The sequence below is a fragment of the Mirounga angustirostris genome, unplaced genomic scaffold (assembly GCF_029215605.1).
Source record: "Mirounga angustirostris isolate CCGP_5_RB_7025 unplaced genomic scaffold, mMirAng1.0.hap1 SCAF_2, whole genome shotgun sequence".
Lineage (NCBI taxonomy): Eukaryota > Metazoa > Chordata > Mammalia > Carnivora > Phocidae > Mirounga > Mirounga angustirostris.
Window position 1 is genome coordinate 121,631,243 of NW_026991710.1, and position 6,000 is coordinate 121,637,242.

A 6,000-nucleotide genomic window follows, 5' to 3' on the forward strand; every position below is an offset into this window, starting at 1 on the left:
GTGTTTGCCTCAGGCTACAAGTGAGAGGTTAGGAAAAAGTGCGAAGTAAGTACTAATGCATTCAGGGTCTCTTTTGAGGATCATGAATATTAATTAATTGTGGTGATGGTTTCACAGCTCTGTATTAAAAGCCATTAAATTGGGGGCCTGGGTGGCTCAGTCAGTTAAGCGACTGCCTTCGGCTCAGGTCATGATCCTGGGGTCCTGGGATTGAGTCCCACATGGGGCTCCCTGCTCGGCGGGAAGCCTACTTCTCCCTCTCCCTCTGCCTGCCACTCCCCCTGCCTGTGTGCACACACTCTGTCAAATAAATAAATTAAATCTTAAAAAAAAACAACATTAAGTTGTATAATTTAAGTTGGTGAATTATGTAATATGTGAATTATGTGATATGTGAATTATAGAGTTGTCAACATTTTTTAAAAAAGAAATTAAAGAATGGGGCACCTGGCTGGCTCAGTCAGTAGAGCATGCAACTCTTGATTTCAGGGCCATGAGTTCAAACCCCATGTTGGACATGGAGCCTACTTAAAAAAAAAAAAAAAAGTGTAAAAAGAAACTAAAGAAAACACAAATGTATCGAAAGATATCACATGTTAATGGATCAGAACACTTAATATTGTTAAGGTGGTAATACTCTGCAAATTGATCTGCAGATTCAACACAATCCTTATTTGTTTCTCCAAAAAGCTATATAGATGACCAGTAAGCACATGAAAAGATGCTATTTATTCATTATGGATATGTAGATCAAAACCACAATGGGATACTACTTCACACCCACTAGGATGGTTACAATAAAAAAGACAGGCAGTCACAAGTTTTGGTAAGGATGTAGAGAAATGGGATCCCTCATACACTGCTGAAGAGATTGGAAAACAGAAATTACCACACCATCTAGCAATTCTACTTAAGCTATATATTCAAGAAAATTAAAAACATATGTTCACACAAAAACTTACACTCTAATGTTCATACAGACATTATTCATCATAGCCAAAACTAGAAACAATGCAAATGTCCATCAAATGATGAATGAGCAAACAAAATATGATATAGCCCTTTAATGCAATATCTTTTAGTAATAAAAATGAAAGTACTGATGTATGCCAAAAACTGAATGAACCTTGAAAACATTATGCTAAGTGAAGTAAGCCTGTCACAAAAATCCACATGTATAGTTCCCTTCACATGAAATGTCCAGAATAGGCAAATCCATAGAGACAGAAAGTGGTTTTACAGGTGCTACTGGCTGCAGGATGGAAAGAATGGGGGAGTGAGTGCTAATAGGTATGATTTTGGAGGGGAGATGAAGATGTTCTAAAATTAGATCACGGTAAAGTTCACACAACTCTATGACTATAGTAAAAACCTTGAAATTGTGCACTTTAAAAGGCTGACTTTTATGGCGTGTGTATTACACTGCAGTAGAGCTGTTACAAACAAATAAATAAAATGGATTATAAGTATTTAAAATAAAATTTAAAAGTCTAAAATGAATGCATTTTATTATTATTTGCCTTCAGGTCTACTACAAGATTCAGTTTTATAAAATGAGTAACGTTTCCTGTGCCCAAATCTCCTGTTTTCTTTTTTCTTTTTAAGATTTTATTTATTTATTTGACAGAGAGAGACACAGCGAGAGAGGGAACACAAGCAGGGGGAGTAGGAGAGGGAGAAGCAGGCTTCCCACGGAGCAGGGAGCCCGATGCGGGGCTCAATCCCAGGACCCTGAGACCATGACCTGAGCCGAAGGCAGACGCTTAACTAACTGAGCCACTCAGGCGCCCTCTTTTTTTTTTTTTAAGATTTATTTATTTATTTGAGAGAGAGAGAGCGTGTGTGTGAGCGCACACATGAGAGTGGGAGGAGGGGCAGAGGGAGAGAACCTTCAGGCTCACTGCCTGCTGAGCATGGGGCAGACATGGGACTTGTGAGATCACGACCTGAGCTGAAACTAAGAGTTGGTCTCTTAACCGCCTTGGCCACCCAGGTGCCTCAAGAAAAGAATTCTTTTTTTTTTTTTTTAAGGATTTTATTTATTTATTTGAGAGAGAGCATGAGTTGGGGAGGGGCAGAGGGAGAGGGGCAAGTGGACTCCCAGCCAAGCAGGGAGCACCACAACGGGGCTTGATCCCAGGACCCGGAGATCATGACCTGAGCCAAAGTCAGATGCTTAACCAACTGAGCCACCCAGGCACCCCAAGAAAAATTTCTTAAATGATGCCCTTTAGCTGGCTAGCTCACAGGACTGATTATTTACCTATCGTCTTTCAACCCCAAACGCACCCTTTCATAGCTTTTCTTTTGATGCTATGACTGGGACTTTGCCGATTACATTTCCCAGGCTCCTTTGCCAGCTGGTGTTAAATTCTGCCAATTCTAGAGCCAGATTAGAAGGTGGGAGGAGGAAGAAGACTTCTTTCCTGATCCTGTGCTGTATCTAACTGTGTTGGCCAAGCTTCTGTCAGCCACTTGGAGGGAGCCAGGCGGCAAGCACTTCTCAGATGCCTGATCCCCAGCTCTAGAGGTTCTCTTCCTCCACGGAGGTGACTAGTAATCCCAAGAACTTCCCCTTTGTTTCCCCAGACCTAGGTGTAGCTGCTGCTTCTGCTGTTAGCTCTGGGTTACCTCCTTGCTCCACTCTTGTTTTTTCAGTTCTACAACCCTCGAGTAACCAGCTGTCTCTATAAAATCTCCCTGTTAACATACCCAGTGTTTTTCCTTTTCTTTTGTCTTCTTTTTTTTTCCTCATTGGACTCTGATAGATACAATACTATGCTCTGCTAACTGTAACATGGAGGGGCATCCACTTCTTCCTTTATAAAGGGAAGATTGAACCAAAAAGGGGGGAAAATTGGTAAGTTTTGCTCCTCAGTTAGTTCAACCCTTATCATCTTCTTAATTAAAAATTTTTAATTCATCTCAGTTTGAACATGTCATACTTGTTTTTCAACCTGCCTACACCTACAACTACCTATAAAGCCTCCTATACCAGTGAATGAATTTCCATATAAAATAAACATCTGAGTTTCTTTTTCTTAGAGTACGTAGAACATTTTTATAAAAACACAAATCTACTTTGGATGTACTTTCTACTGCATCTGTACAGCTAAAGGTCACCTAGTAATGTATTTCCATGCTACTCTGCAGATCAAAGTAAGAGACTACCAAATTTCCATCTTCAGTCATCTATTCTGAGCCAAATAAAGCTCTTCCAGTGGCAGGATTTTAACCTTGCCTTTTACATTTTTAAGTCGTGTCCTTTCACCTGTAGAATTTGCAGAGCCTCCTGGACACTTTATATCCTCCTCCTTCTCTGGCTAAGTTGTATTTAAGTATGGCAGAATAAGGCTGATGGAGGGTATTCTTCCAGATGAGTATTTAAGAAAATCTCATAAATACTTTGTACCAGTTACTAATTTATTGCCTCCCACCTCCAAATCTACCTTTCATTGCCTGCTCTAGAATAATGGACTTTCTCCTTCCTCCTTAAGCATTGTCATAGAGGTGTTGCAAGCATGCTGGAGGAGAGAGGGGCTTCTCTTCCTGGCTGCAGGGTGCTCTTCCCTCCTCAGGCTTTAGCAGTGGCCAGCAGCACTCGGGACCAATAGCATATGGCACCTTCCAATAAGCAGCTTTTCTTTTCTTTTTAAAGATCAATTATTTATTTGTCAGGGAGAGAGAGAGCACAAGCAGGGGGAGCACAAGCAAGGGGAGCGGCAGGCAGAGCAGGCAGAGGGAGAAGCAGACTCCCCGCTGAGCAGGGAGCCCAATGCTGTTCTCCATCCCAGGGACCTGGGATCATGACCTGAGCCGAAGGCAGACGCTTAACCGACTGAGCCACCCAGGCGCCCCAAACTAAGAAGGATGTGTGTGTGTGTGTGTGTGTGTTTTCTTGTGGGGAGGGTAGTGGGGTGAGGGAGACAGAGAATATAGACTTAGTTTCCCAGGACAACAGAATTAAGAGTAAAGGAAAATCAAGTGAAATAGGTTAAGGCAGTGTTTTCTCTCTTTTTTTTCTTCCTTTTTTTAAACAAATTCTATTTATTTATTTGAGAGAGAAAGACAGGAGAGAGAGCATGAACAGTGGGGAGAGGGAGAAGCAGGCTCCCTGTAAGCAGGGAGCCCGACGACACAGGGCTCAATCCCAAGACCCTGGGATCATGACCCGAGCTGAAGGTATACGCTTAATGACTGAGCCACCCAGGCGCCCCTCATAAGCAGCTTTTCATGGCGCCTCTTGGGTGACTGCATCTGAGCGTAGGTAGCAAGGTCTTTCTCCATGAACACCTTCTTCCAGCACTCCAGGGGGTGGATTTCCAGCAAGTTTCACCAGTGTGGCACCTTAGCAAACTTGGCAATCCGGTGAGATAAGGCCATGAGATTTCCGACAAAGTCTGGATGTCATCACTAACGAGTCCCCCTTCCTTGGTGCTCTATCTCAGCTCTCTGGGTGATGGCTGCTCCCAACATCTGCTATCCACATATCTTTTAGCATTCTCTTTACCTCTTGCTAGACAATCCCTCATTACTCTAATCCCTTGTTATAGTTAATAATTCTTTATGTAGAACTTGCCCTGTTCAAATTACTATGTCGTTCATCTCTCCTGATTGGACCCTGATGATATGAGTCATTTGCTATATCTTGCCTCTTTCCATCTGTTATCAATACAAAACTATGCAAATATCAAGCATATCTATGACCAGTGATTAATCACAGCACAATGTGTATTAGAGGGGGAAGTCAAGTTTTTAAAAGGTTTATTCATTTTAGTGCAGGTTTTTAGCCTTTGTCCGATCATATTCCTGCTTCAACTAGACAGTTACAGACTTACCTCACTTTTAAACTTCATCTTTAGTGTTGCACATCGATTGTTTTGTCTGCCCTGTCCTGGACCCTCTCATTTTAGAAAAAGCAGCCATTCCCTTGTGGGGGGTCTGCTCCTCTCCCTTTCCCACCCACTCTTCTAAATGTATGATTTTATCGGAAGTTGCCAGTAACACTCAACTGTTACAGGATTAGGCACAGGACTCAAGTCTAGCCAGTTGGAGACTTTGGTTAGGATGTTTCTGATTTAGAAGTTAAAGGAGCACTACATTTGTATCTTTGGGGTAAATACCCAGTAGTGCAATTGCTGGATTGTATGGTAGCTCTATTTCAACTTTTTGAGGACCCTCCATACTGTTTTCCAGAGTGGCTGCACCAGCTTGCATTCCCACCAACAGTGTAGGAGGGTTCCCCTTTGTATGCATCCCTGCCAACATCTGTCGTTTCCTGACTTGTTAATTTTAGCCATTCTGACTGGTGTGAGGTGGTATCTCATTGAGGTTTTGATTTGGATTTCCCTGATGCCGAGCGATGTTGAACACTTTTTCATGTGTCTGTTGGCCATTTGGATGTCTTTTTTGCAGTAATGTCTGTTCATGTCTTCTGCCCACTTCTTGATTGGATTATTTGTTCTTTGGGTATTGAGTTTGATAAGTTCTTTATAGATTTTAGAGACTAGCTCTTTATCTGATATGTAGTGATCCGAAGGGGCACATGCACCCCAATGTTTATAGCAGCAATGTCCACAATAGCCGAACTATGGAAAGAGCCTAGATGTCCATCAACAGATGAATGGATAAAGAAGATATATATAAAATGGAATATTATGCAACCATCAAAAAAATGAAATCTTGCCATTTGCAATGATGTGGATGGAACTAGAGGGTATTATGCTAAGTGAAATAAGTCAGGTATCATATGATCTCACTGATAGGAGGAATTTGAGAAACAAGACAGAGGATCATAGGGGAAGGGAGGGAAAAATGAAACAAGACGAAACCGGAGAGGGAGACAAACCATAAGAGACTCTTAATCTCAGGAAACAAACTGAGGGTTGCTGGAGTGGAGGGGGGTGGGAGGGATCAGGTGCTTGGGTGATGGACATTGGGGAGGGTAAATACTATGGTGAGCACTGTGAATTGTGTAAGACTGATGAATCACAGACCTGT